Source organism: Cynocephalus volans, chromosome 1 (genome assembly GCF_027409185.1).
Source record: "Cynocephalus volans isolate mCynVol1 chromosome 1, mCynVol1.pri, whole genome shotgun sequence".
Lineage (NCBI taxonomy): Eukaryota > Metazoa > Chordata > Mammalia > Dermoptera > Cynocephalidae > Cynocephalus > Cynocephalus volans.
Window position 1 is genome coordinate 110,338,860 of NC_084460.1, and position 12,629 is coordinate 110,351,488.

The 12,629-nt window shown below is 45.5% G+C and overlaps 1 protein-coding gene and 1 long non-coding RNA gene across 6 annotated transcripts in view; one reads left to right on the forward strand and one right to left on the reverse strand.

The window, feature by feature from the left end:
* Window positions 1-5,063: 5,063 nt before the first annotated feature.
* Window positions 5,064-8,801, reverse strand: LOC134388652 (uncharacterized). 2 transcript variants are annotated; one of them, XR_010024648.1, is made up of 3 exons: window positions 8,546-8,801; window positions 6,936-7,091; window positions 5,064-5,943 (listed from the first exon to the last, which is right to left on the reverse strand). It is a non-coding gene; the product is annotated as an uncharacterized LOC134388652 (long non-coding RNA). The 2 variants fall into 2 exon arrangements; XR_010024641.1 differs by lacking the exon at window positions 8,546-8,801 and having other exon boundaries at window positions 6,936-7,581.
* The window catches only part of ST6GAL1 (ST6 beta-galactoside alpha-2,6-sialyltransferase 1), a 124,323-nt gene continuing 119,040 nt past the window's right edge, over window positions 7,347-12,629 (forward strand). For 3 of the 4 annotated variants that reach the window (XM_063111569.1, XM_063111490.1, XM_063111652.1), the window contains exon 1: window positions 7,347-7,838. The gene's annotated coding sequence lies outside the window, so the exon portion shown is untranslated. The remainder of the gene's footprint in view (window positions 7,839-12,629) is intronic. The other variant, XR_010024639.1, reaches the window with a different exon arrangement.

The following is a 12,629-nucleotide window of genomic DNA, read 5'->3' on the forward strand; positions in this document are numbered from 1 at the left end:
AATGATGTAGTTTCCCAAGAGACAATTGAACTTGAGGAAATAGCCCAGTGAGGGAAATGTGGCCTTTTCCAAAGGTTATTGCTCTGCTATTTGTGATCAATTAACTATTGGTGATGATAATCAATGAGAGTGTGTCTGAGGCTGCATCTGTGCCTCCCCTGTCTGAAGCTCATAGTCCCTTGGCAAAGGATCCCTCTCTCAAGGCAGTACCAGGAGAGAGGGTTCCCTTTGTCATGGGGCACTGCCATGCTCAGGCATGGTTGGTGGCTTTTTTACTCTGCAGAGAAACTTCTTTGGGAGAAGCTAGAAAGAGCCTTAAAGGTAACTTTGTCAACTTGTCTGCAAACCCTGCAGATAATCAACACTGCTTGGTGAACCAGTTAACCTTTACAGATACCCAAGATCTGACCCCAGAACCATTGAGTTTTTTGGGGGGGAGCCTGAGAATTTATATAATAAACAAATTCTGCAGGTGACTCCAAAGGTCAGCCAGGCTTGGAAACAACCTATTCTTCCAACTGCTCTCATTTCATAAAGTAGTAACTGAGAGGCGGAAAGGGGAAGTGTGGCTGCAGAGGTCTGCAGGCGGGGCTGTGAGAGTCGGATGTGAAATGCAAGCCTGCTGACTCCTGCACTGCTGCACTGTGCACTGTGTGGCCTGCCTCATACAATATCAACCCCCTTTGGGGAGAGATGTGTAAAATATGAGGGTGCTTCAAAAAGTTCATGGAAAGATTCGTATTATCTTTTAGTTCTATGTTTCCACAAACTTTTTGCAGTCCTCTCGTACATGTGGATTAAAAACACAACCTGTGATGGTGCAATCCTTTGAACTGAATGTCCAAGCCACCAGAATTCAGCACTGACCATCAGCTTATAATAATTAGTCTAAAACCTTGGTTAAGAATCCAGCTTCACCACTTACTACTTGTGTGACTCTGGTTAAGTTACTCATCTCTTAGTTTCCTTGTCTGTAAAATATGAATAATAAATAATAGCATCTAACTAATTTAGCTGCTGTGAGGGTTAAATGATATAATGTTTGAAAGTGCTTAGTGTAGTGCCTGGAACATGGCAAATATTCAATTAATGTTAGCTATTAGTTTTTGAGCATTTATTATGTGCCAGACACCATACTAAGAGCTTACAAATACCATCCCTAACACTCACAACAGCTCTAAAGTAGGCATTAGTAATCAAAGTTTCTCAATGAGGGGATGAGGAAGGATTGACTCAGTTCATACCTTCTGTTGTATTGAGTGTTTGAAATCAGGCATTTTGTGATCTCTGTCCACATGAGTGATATGTCATGGTGAAAATACCCACCTGGAGGTAATGATCGTGCCATTTTTGTAAATCTGACTAAAGATCCTTGAGGGTGAGGCCTTTTCCTTGTTTATCTTGGTGTTTCCTGACTTAGCATAGACCCTTTTTGGCCCATTGAGCTCAACAGATGTCTGTCAAATGGAATTAAATATCATCTTGTGAAGAAAAGGAGTTTTTCTCCTGAATGCCTTATCTTGGCATTCCAATCCCTTCACAATGAATCAATCCACCGTTCCTCCTCTCCTGCGTATAGTAAGTGGTTCATTGCAGGATTATTTATACTAGTGGATAAATTGAAACCAACCTTAATGTCCAGCTGTGGGAGAATGGTTAGGTAATTTATGATGCACTCATATATTGCTAATAGCTACCATTTACTCCATGCTTACTGTGCCAGGTATTGTTCTAAGCACATTTCTTGCAATTAACTCATTTAATCTTTAGAACAACTTTATGAGGTAGATAGTATTATCCTCATTTTACAGGTAAGAAAACAGAGCCATACAGGTTAAGTAATTTGTCCAAGGTCACACAGCTAGAAGGTAGCAGAGTCAGGATTCAAACTTAGGCAGCCTGACTCAAGAGTCAGTACTCTCAGCCACTAAACTCTCTCTTGAATAGCCAACAATCAGTGCAATAAACCACTAATGATTTGTCAAAGAATGTTTGCCTTGCATCCAGTAAGGGCTAAGGGAAAGGCAAGATATTACTGTATATATGCTGTAATCTTAACTAAGGGAAGTTGAGAAAAAAAAAAAAAAAATGAACAGGAAATAGGCCAAAAGTTAATTCTGCTTGTGGCTGATGGGCAGACAATTTTTTTCCCTTGCTTCTTTATATTTGTCTGACTCCTCTAAATTTTCTAAAGCAAATGTTGCCTGTAAAATCAGGGGGGAAAAGACTATTAAAACTGTTTTTTAAAAACATGAGATTTTACAGAGGCAGATTTGGGACAAATCACCAACAGGCATTAAATACTGATGCGTCATCCCATCCCACCCCAAACACTTGTTAATTGCAAAGAAGTTTCACTGATTCACATACCCTCTTGCACAAAGCCTTGACCATTAGTTACTGCAGGTTATTCTGGTGGTCATCCTTGGATGTAAATACACAGGAAGCAGCTTCCACTTTGGTGCTGATAGAAGTCCTCTGAGAGAAGCCAATTTCCTTGATCTTTTTGAGAGAATTTGTTACAAGCACCTCTGCTTCCTTAGAGTCCCCAACCTCTTGTATTTCCTGCTATTGCAGGTGCATTTGGCCTCCTGGGCAAAGCTTATGAGTCCTGCCAGAGGGCAGCAGGGCAGCAGTCTTGGTAGCTGCAGCCAGTAGGTGTCACTGACAGTTTGATGGACTTGTCCAGCCTTTTGTAGCCCAGGGGCCAAATATAGTATGAAGGAAAGAGGTCTTGGTTTCAAGGCCAAGCTCAACACTTACTAGTGGACTTGAAGCAACTCACTTTACCTCTGAACCGCAGTTTTCTCATCTGTAAGTGGGGATAATAAAGAGCCATGCCTACCTCACAGGTGATTGTGAATTGGAAGAGGGCTCAAGTGGGATAATAAATACAAAGGGCTTCTTTGTAAATGTGAAAATCCATATTCACGTGAATTGTCTTTATTTTTTTTAGCTTCCTACTTTCTTTCTGATACCTTTTTGAGACACTGGGACTAATTTTCTTCCTACAAAAGTAAAATTAGGGGAAACATCCAGAGGGAAGGATCTAGGTGATTGGTAGGATGAAGGATGTTGAGGGAGGCATAGAAATCTGGGGGGCTGCCTGTGTAGGTTGCCTTAAAGAGTAGAATTTTGGGGCTGACCCCGTGGCTCCCTCAGGAGAGTGCGGCGCTGGGAGCGCCCAGGCCGTGGGTTCGGATCCTATATAGGGATGGCCAGTGCGCTCACTGGCCCAGCGCAGTGCGGGCGACACCAAGCCAAAAAAAAAAAGTAGAATTTTGGAGAAAGGGATGTTGTAAGCAGATACCTAGAAGTCTTGCCTTCTGATGTTTGATGCAACACCATTTTGCCTCCTTCAGAAACCTTTAGTGAGGAGAAAGACAAGGAGCCAGAGATTGAATTTCCTGGATCACTGCAGGGGTTACTGCTTTTTGACACACGTCCTCCTGGATTTGCCTGAAGAGGGGAAAAGGTACACTTCTCTTAAACTTATCTGGTAGTTTACTTTTTCAAAATGTGTTTAGAATTCTCCTTGATGGGAAGTTGACACAGTATATTATATTGGTCATTGGCTCGAGGGGAGAAGGTAGACAATGGCCTCTGTTTCTATCCCCTAGTTCAGGGCTGCATTACCTGTGGCCTGGGTTATTTCAACACCCTCCCACCTGATCCTGGCAGACATGCTGGCTTCCCCTCCCCCACCAGTTCATCCACCCAGCTGATTAATTACTGTACAAGGGTATTTTCTATCTCCTAGTCAGCAACTCCTATCCCCCTGTGATCAGCATTTACTCTTTTCAGTTGCTGTTGACTATTCAAAAAAAAAAAAAAGTCTTTAGCATAGACCTCTCTTAACTTTTAATGTTTTTGAAGTCAGATTTGCAGTCATCCTCCTGCTCCCCTTCCCCCATGCATTAATCTGCTAAGATTGGCCTGAAGGCAAGAACAGGGAGGTAGCTCAAGATGACTTCCCTACACTAGCGTTCTAGGAATAATAATATCCTCTCTCCCAAGCGATGACTAAATGAGAACATTCACATAAACTGTTTTGCACAAGTAAATATTCAGTACATGGCAGTTATTATTAGTATGAACCAAGAGATATTTTGCTAAAACCTAAGTGAATGGAGAATGGAGACTCAGTTTCTCCTTGTATTTCCCCAAGGACCTAGGTTGGGCTGGACACTGAAGTTGATGGGGTGAAGTGCAGTCCAACTACTCATGTGCCCACATGCTATGTCTATTTCTCTGATCCTTCCTGATCACACTGTGCCTACTCTGAGGTTCTGCAACCTCTACTCTGAGGTTCTGCAGCCAGCAGGCCACTGTGCTGTCCTAGCGGCTGTGGGGCCAGCCATTTTCCCTGTCTTGTGGCTGTGGTCCTCCCAAGAGACCTGTTTCTAGTTTCCAGCCTCTGCTGGTGTTCTCCCCTGCTTCCTCTCCATGCTCCATTGGCTCATCTGTGCGGGTTGGCTTTACAGCAATCAGCAGGAGCCGTCCCTGGCTGCTTAAATTAGAGGTGCTGTTATTCTATTTCTGTTTTCTAATTTGGGTTCTACAGACTTAGTTATTTGTATGTATCTTCACCCTTAAGGCTGGAAGCACTGAGGGCCAAAGCAGGGGGCTTAGGCAGACCACAGTTCCTTTAGGCCCCTGAGCCTATCCTCATATTGGACAATACGTGCTGAAGGCATGCAGGGAAGGAGAGCTGTGAGGTCTATTTAAGGGTCTTGAAGAGCACCTATAGTAGGGTAGGGAAGAAGGATTTAGAAGGAAGTTTTCAACTGCTTGCCATTTCTTTTCTCCCCCATAAGACTGTAATAACACCACCTCTAATTCAAGACCACTATGAAAATATTATTTGCAAGTGGATTGTTATAAATGAACCTTATAAAGTAGGGCATTATTTGTATTAGCCATTAAATTGCCTAAAATGATGATCAAGAAAGTCATTAACCAAAATATTACTCATGGGCCAAGACTGAGATTGGGGTTGGGGGTCGGGATGGGGGGTGTCTTAGTCCATTTGGGCTGCTATAATAGAAATACCATAAACTGAGTTGCTTATAAACAACAGAAATTTATTGCTCACAGTTCTGGAGGTTGGTAAGTCCAAGATAAGTTGATGGCAGATTTGGTGTCTAGTGAGGGCTCACTTTCTGGCTCATAGGTGGTACCTTCTAGCTGTGTCCTCATATGGTGGAAGGAGCTCTCTGGGGTCTCTTTTATAAGGGCTATAGTCCTATTGATGAGGGTTCTTCCCTCATAACCTAATCACCTCCTCAAAGGTCCCATTTCCTAATACCACTGCCTTGGGAGTTAGAATTTGACATATAAATTTACACATAACAGTAACATATTAAGCAATGCAGTTTTACCATATTATGGGATGATTTTCTAAGTAATTACCAGAAGGGTCAGGTTAGCCTTCAGCAATGTGGTGATTTAAATTTTATTTATTATTCTGATTATAAAAATAAAGCATACACATTGAGGACACTTTGGGAAGTATAAGAAAAGTATAGAGAAACAGAAAAAAATCCCATTATCCAAAGACAACCACTCCTAACATTTGGCAATTTTCCTTCTGGTCTTTTTCTTTTTTAAAATAGATTTGTTCTTAGTTCTTAAGTAGTGTTTACATAAAAGTGATGTTGAAAGAAATAATTAAGGCTTTCAATGAATGTGGAAGAGAGCTCAAATTCTGGCTTCTCCACTTCCTAGGTGACTTCAGTTTCCTCATCCATAAAAAAGGGATTAAACCACCACCTATCTTATGATAAAGAGAGACAATATAACAAAGTGCTTTTGCTCTCCAAATGGAGGCTATTATTCAGATGTTCTTTTTCATTCCTTATTTCATTGCCACAATTCATGCTCTTATTATAGCTCCACTGATGTCAGCTTCCAAGCTAGTCTTCTGGCTTGTATTCTCTGCTCCTGCCATCCATTTTCCAGTATGGTGCCAGAGGAATCAGTGTAAAACAGAAAGATGCAAGTCATGCCACTGCACAAAATCTTTTCATAGCTTTCATTTTTTTTTTTTTCAAAGTAAGGTCTAAAATCTCCTATGTTGCATCCTCCCTGAAATAGTCTTCTGAATTTGTCAGTTTCCATTCATTTGCTCATACACACATTTTACTGTTATAAGCACCTTCTATATTCTAGACACAAAGCTAAATGCTTCACACAGATCTTTTCACATAATCCTGAAAACAATACTATCCTCAATATCTCCATTTTGTAGAACAGGAAAAGGAGGCTCAGAGAGGTGGTGGAACTTGCCCAAGAACGCACGGCTAGTTGGTCATAGAGATTTGAATTCACTCTGGTACCCTCTCTATTGAAGTTCTTTGTACTAAGCAATAATGCCTCTAGAGCAGCAGGGGAAGGGTTAGCAGCCACAGGAGACATCCAGGAATAGGGGAGGGGGATGTAGTGTTTGGAAGAAGGGTGCTAAGGAAAGGACAAAGATTCAGCCTCCCTTTCCCAGGTTGGTGGTGGGGAGGGACCACCTCGACTTGGAGAGAACTTTGGGCCTGGGCTTTAAGCACTTGAAGTGTGCACCAGACTTCTCGGTCCCAGAGGACCCAGACTACCTTTCCCTTTTTTCATCCTCCTTTTCCCCTTTCCCTCCCAACAGAGAGCTGGTTGTCTAGTGGGTGTTCAGAGACATCTGGGATATGGTTATTGCCTCTGGTAGTCACATCCCCTCTTTGGGCCATGGGGGACTGAAGTCGTGGCCTAAAGGCCGCTTCCAGCCCTCCTGTAGGTGATTCTGTGTGTTAAGGAAGTAGCCTTGGGGCCACCAGGGATGGTCGGTACGTGTCTATGACGCTCGCTCAACAAAGGGTTTCTTCTTGCCTTCCCCAGCAGCCCCACCCTAGTCTGGTGAAAGGAAGGAACTTCGCTCACGCGCTTCACCACCCTACCTGAGGCCTCCGTGTGCACACCTGCAAGCCTGCAGACAGCTTGGGGTGGAAGTCTTGGTGTTGCGGGGCTTTGACGACAACCCTTCCCTTCCTTATTTGCCTTTTGAGAGCGCCTTGTACTTGCCACGCACGATGTTAGGAGGTTCTTGCCAAACTCTGTGAAATAGATTTTGATCTTTCATATTACACATAATAAGAATGCAAGTCTTCGACGAAGTTATGTGACTTGCTCAGGGTCACCCAGTCAGTCGGTAGCAGAGCCAGGATGTACAGTGTCCGCTTGTTAAGACAAAAAGCCGGACAGTGCTGCATTTAATTTTCCAGGGCATGCAGGGTGGGGGTTGGGGGTGGAGGCAGAATTTGAGGTCCTCAAATTGAGGCGCCGCTGCATTGCCCCTCCCCGTCAGTCCTCTGTCAGCCCTCCTTGGGGGCGGAGGCAGGGTCCCAGCATCACGCATTTCTCCAACCAGGCACCTTTAACCCCAAACCCGCTCGCTAGCGACCTCCGGAGGGCCGGGACTGTTTGGGGCGCCGTGTGGCAGGGAACACGCCCGGTCTTCGCGACTCTATTTGCATAACGGAGACGGCTCGCTCCTTCCCCGCCCCTCCGCTGCGCTCTTCTTCCCTCTTTCTTCAGTCCTCTCCACCCCTCATCCCCTGTCCCCCGCTCTTCCCCAGCGAGCCCCTCCTCCCGGTACTCCCTCGTGGAGCTCCCAGCTCCCGGGCTCCCTGCTCCCTCCAAGCGCGGAGTTCGGAGTCTCCTAGGGGAGGGGAGTCCCGGACTGGGCCGGGCAGGGGAAGACGCCTGGGTTCCCGGCGCTAACAAAGGGAGCCGGCTACGAGCGGGCTGCCGCCACCGAGCAGGCAGAACAGCTGCAGCCTCCGCAGCCGAGAGCGCAGCGAGTGAGTAGGGCGTGCGGTGGGCGGCGGCGCGGCCCCGGCTCCCCCTGAGCAGTGATCCAAAGGGGCGCAGGGAGAGCGGAGCGGCGGGGCCCACGGCACGCCGGGGCGCAGGGAATCTGTCTCCAGGGCCGCCTCAGCCGCCTTCGCCGCGGGGCCGGCCGCCTTTAGGCTGGAGGTGTCTGTATTTGTCCGGCCGAGGACCGCCTTGGCTTCTCTTCGGGCTCCGCGAGCCCGTAGACTCACAACAAACCCACGTGCGCGCGGCCCTGGGGGACCCCGCTTTCTCCATGGCACCATCAGTATGGGGGTGGGGGCGCCTTGCGAAGTCTGGATTTCTTCAGACCCCGCCTGCTGGGGTTTTACAGGTAGGGAAACTGAGGCCCGCGGCGGGGGAGAGGGCACAGGCACCATAACAAACGCACGTGCACCCTGCCCAGGGATCTGGGCGCACTGCAAAGTCCTTAGCCGCCCTGCAGTGTCGGGCCATTGTCTCAGCCGCGGGGGAGGGAGTGGCGCTGGAGGCGGGCAAGAGAGACATTTAAAGGTACCACTTGGGCAGGTACCACTTGGGCATCAGACTGAACCGCCAGACTTAAAAAGGGAAAAGCAAAATAAGAAAGCAGCTACCAAAGGTTACCCCAGGCCGAGAGTCTGTCTCTGGCCGTAGCGCATTCCTTGGGGGGAAATGGACAACGCTTCACTCCTACCTCACGGATGCTTCTTAGAGATGTGGGTTGAGTTAGAGGTCTGTGGGTCCCCCTCTAAAAAAAAAAAAAAAAAAAAAAGACAGTGCCCGGAGCACTATTATCCCCTCATTCCGGCGATTGCCTTTGTTGGGAGATCGCGAGCGCCTTCCCCAGCCTGCAGAAAAAGCAACCCGATTTAAACATCGCCCAGCGAGGTCTTGGGTTTCGCTCGCGCCTTGCCGCGCAGGTCCCTGCGCCTAGACGCCCCGGCTGTCACGGCCCCTTTTGGCTTGTTACGTGTTTTTACAGCCAAGGCCAGCCGAGGCTTCTTTTTCTAGGTGGAGAAGTACTATTTTTAGTTCTATCTGTCTTTATTTGAAAGAAATTTCGAGGTCGGGAGAGAGAGGCCTCTTGTTTTGCTTTTTCTTTGCTTACGTATGCTCAGCTCAGCCTTGAAGATTTTAGTTAATCAGACTCGGTCTGGCAGCAGTGAGATGGTTTGGGGAATGAATTGGCCTCTTAGGCTGTGTGTGATGTTGGTGTGGGAGTAAGGCCGTGAGATTGTGGGACTGCATAGTGTGCTCAGGAACGGAGGCACCACCTGCGTGTGTGTTTGCTGAGGAGTCGGGCTGCTGCTCAGCTTGGCTAGTACGGCTGGAGATTAACCTGTCCCTGGGGAGAACTGGAGAGCCTCCAACCCTATGACAGGGTATATAGAGCATCTAGTGGACTTGCTTATTTTACAGGAGGGAAGCTGAGGCCTGAGAGTTCAGCCACTTGTCTAAGTTTAAGCTGTGTGAAGTCAGCAAAAGAGAGAAGACTTGAGTGTGGGTCTTCCAGCTCCACAGTGCACTGCCCTGCCCACGACCAAAGGCAAAAGCAGAATTCTGTGGTTGGCTTAAAAGGCAGTGGCCTTAGGCAGAATGAAATTAAACAAAGAAAGTAATTCAAATTGAAAGCTACACCCTTCCATTATCCCTTTCAAGAGTTCTTTATTCTGTTGAGAAAAGATAGATTTAGTAATTCCTTACTCTCAATTCTAACCTTTTGTAAGCTTAGTTATTTCTGTCCTGGCTGCCCCTTCCCCTCAAATTGGGATAGGGCCAACTATGGAGACTTAGATGTTTTGCCTCTCATCTCTGTGCCAGGAGGCCTTTGTTTGGGCAAAAGCATAGGCTGTTGACATCAGCCCCACTGGGATGAAAGTGTCTCTTAGCGGCCTACTCATGAGCCACTCATGGGAGAACAAGCATTGTTTTCATTGATTTTATTTAAATTATTATTTTTTTTTATGAGAGTCCCACGGAAGTAGCTGCATATTTTTGTTTTTGGCAGAAGAGAAGTTGGAAAACCAAGAAACACTGCAAGTCTGGGTTTCCCCAAAGTTAGTGTGTTGTTTTGCCCTGTTCCCTGTTCTTCTAGCTGCAGTTTTTTCTTTTCTTGGAATTTCCAGGGTATTTCACTTTCATGGAAATTCCACTTGGCACTGGAGTATAGTTTTCTCATCAGGCTGCTAACCCTCTAAGGAGCTTCAGAAATCATCCGGCCAGACCCTTTCATTTCCAGATGGGAAAACTGAGGCCTAGAGAAGAGAAATTACTTGCCGCAGGATACACAGCAACATACAGTCTACTTTCAGTGCCTCTTTTTGTGTAAAAGGGAAACTGTTGCATCAAATGAGTTATTGTTGGTGCCTCAGAGTAAAGTCAAAGTTAAGATGGTTGTTATAACAACACTCTTTAAGTCAGAAAATGAATTCCTGAAGGATTTAAATAGGTTTGGTTATTAAACAAAGCTGTGGATCCCAGTGGTAGATATGGTGAGGAGTATCGCAGTTATCACTGGGGATCAGTTTTCTTTAGTGTTTACTATGTGGTTCACTTTACTCTTGCACTGGGCCCCTCCATACCTCTCTGTCTTGTGCTTCCCCAGCTAGAAAACTGCTTTGTGTATGATCGTAAGGCAAAAGGAAGTGAGAAGTCAGAAGCGATGGATTACACTTAGCTGTTGCTGCTGCTTAACCTCTTGGGCTCCGATTTCTTTCTTTGTACAGTGAGAGTCTCTGCACAGGCTATTCTAGTGAAGTAGTGGAAGATGCTCAGGCCTTGGAGTCGGAAGAGGGGTCTGGCTCCCCTTCCACTCTCTTCTGTTACTTTAGAACCAGCAGGCTTCCTCCACATTATATAATGTGAACCAATAATGTCTTATGAGTCTCCTGGAATTTCGGGGGTTGTCACATGACACATGCTTATGACTGTTCAGACCTCTTGCCAGGCTGGAGTGCTCAGCAGCTTTTAAAGTGGTGGAAAATGATGGTGGAAGAATAACCCCATAAGATAAACCCAAGTGCTTGAATTAGAAGACCCCAGTAGTCAAAAAGAGGTGTGAATGCCTGCCAGACTCTAAAGGGAGGCTTTGAGTGGTTGAGAAGTTTGTGTGACTCTAAGGTAAATAGATCTAGTGAAAAACAAATAAAAAACAAAAAAGGAGAAGCTGCTTAGCATCTTCCAGGTCATGTGGGATCTGATCATTTCAGTGAGGGCCTGAAAAGAGTCAAAAAAGGAGCCTCCAACTTCCTCTGCCTTTTCCACCCTGTCTCAAGCGTTCAAGCATCAGCCATCAGTTTTTTCTTTCTTTTTTTTTTCGGTGGTGGTGGTTGGGGGGGCGCAGTGTGGCAGGCCAGTACAGCTATCTGTTTCTTAAGAAATCTAAATGTACTGGAAGTGTGGTGGAGGTAGAAGAACCCTGCGTGTGACCTTGAGGCCTTGAGTTCTTGTCTTGTCCTTGTGACCTCCAAAAACTTACTTTAATGCTCCAGTTTCCAGTTTCCATACATGTAAAATGAGCAACTGCAGGGTCATTTATTAATTCATTCATTACATATTAAAGTGCCCACTCTAAACCAAGGACAAATAAGAAGAGCTCAGCTTTTAAGAAGCTCACATCCAAGGGAGGAGGCAGGTGTAACAAGAGACTAGTGCAGGATGCTGTGTGACTGCAGAGGAGGGGCATCCACCCAGGACTGGAGCCATGGGGAAGTCTTCCTGGATGAGGGTACCTATTGGATAGTCAAGCCATTCCTAATTTTCCCCTATTGTAATTGACACTATGATTAACATGTTTGTGAATAAATTTCTGTTCATTTTCCAGATAATTTCCGTAGGCTAAAGTCCTAAAGTTGGAATTACTGGGCCACACTTTAAGGGTGTGACTATTTTAAACACTTTATAGATTTAATTCAATTACATAAAAAGTCTTAAAGTAGCTAAGTAGTATGTATTGTGGGGATGGTAGAAATTAAGAGCAGAAGCAAGGCAGGATTTGAATTCTTGCTGTGTAGACCTGGACAGGCTACTTAAGCTAAATTAAGCTTCAGTTTGCTTCTGTGTAAAATGGAGATAACAGACCTTATCTCACAGGGCAATTGTAAGGATTAGATGAAATCATAGGTAAAAGGCCCAGTATAGTGCCAGGTATACAGGAAACACTCAGTAAGTGATAGCTATTATTGTGACAACTGGGGTTTTCACGAGCTGTAGAAACTTTTGATCCTAATATTTTTAATTACCACGTCATCAGGCCATTGTGCGGCTTTCTGTGTTGATGGAAGCAGAAAGTTGATTGAAATGGAACCTCCTGCCAGGTGACAAATTGAGAGAAAAACATTTTTTTTAATATAGAAAATTTCAAACATACACAAGTAGAAAGATGGGTGTAATGAACCCTGTATCACATCACTGCTTCAATTATAGTCAAAACTCATGGCTGACCTATAACCTTATTTTCAACCCCAGATTACTTTGAAGCACATCCAGACATCTTATCAGCCTAGCCACATGATGCATATTTGAAGCATGGGGTTGTGCTGGCTCAGAGCCTGTTTCTGCTGTTGCTGCTATGGGGGAGGGAGGGAGAGAGAGAGAGAGAGAGAGAGAGAGAGAGAGAGAGAGAGTGTGTGTGTGTGTGTGTGTGTGTGTGTGTGTGCTTTGCTGCTCAAGTAAGGAGGCCCTGCTGTGTCGCAAAGAGACAAGGTGGAAGGAGCACTGAGTTTAGAGTAAGGAGGCCTAATTTCAAATAAGGGATCCACCCCTTACCAATTGTATAC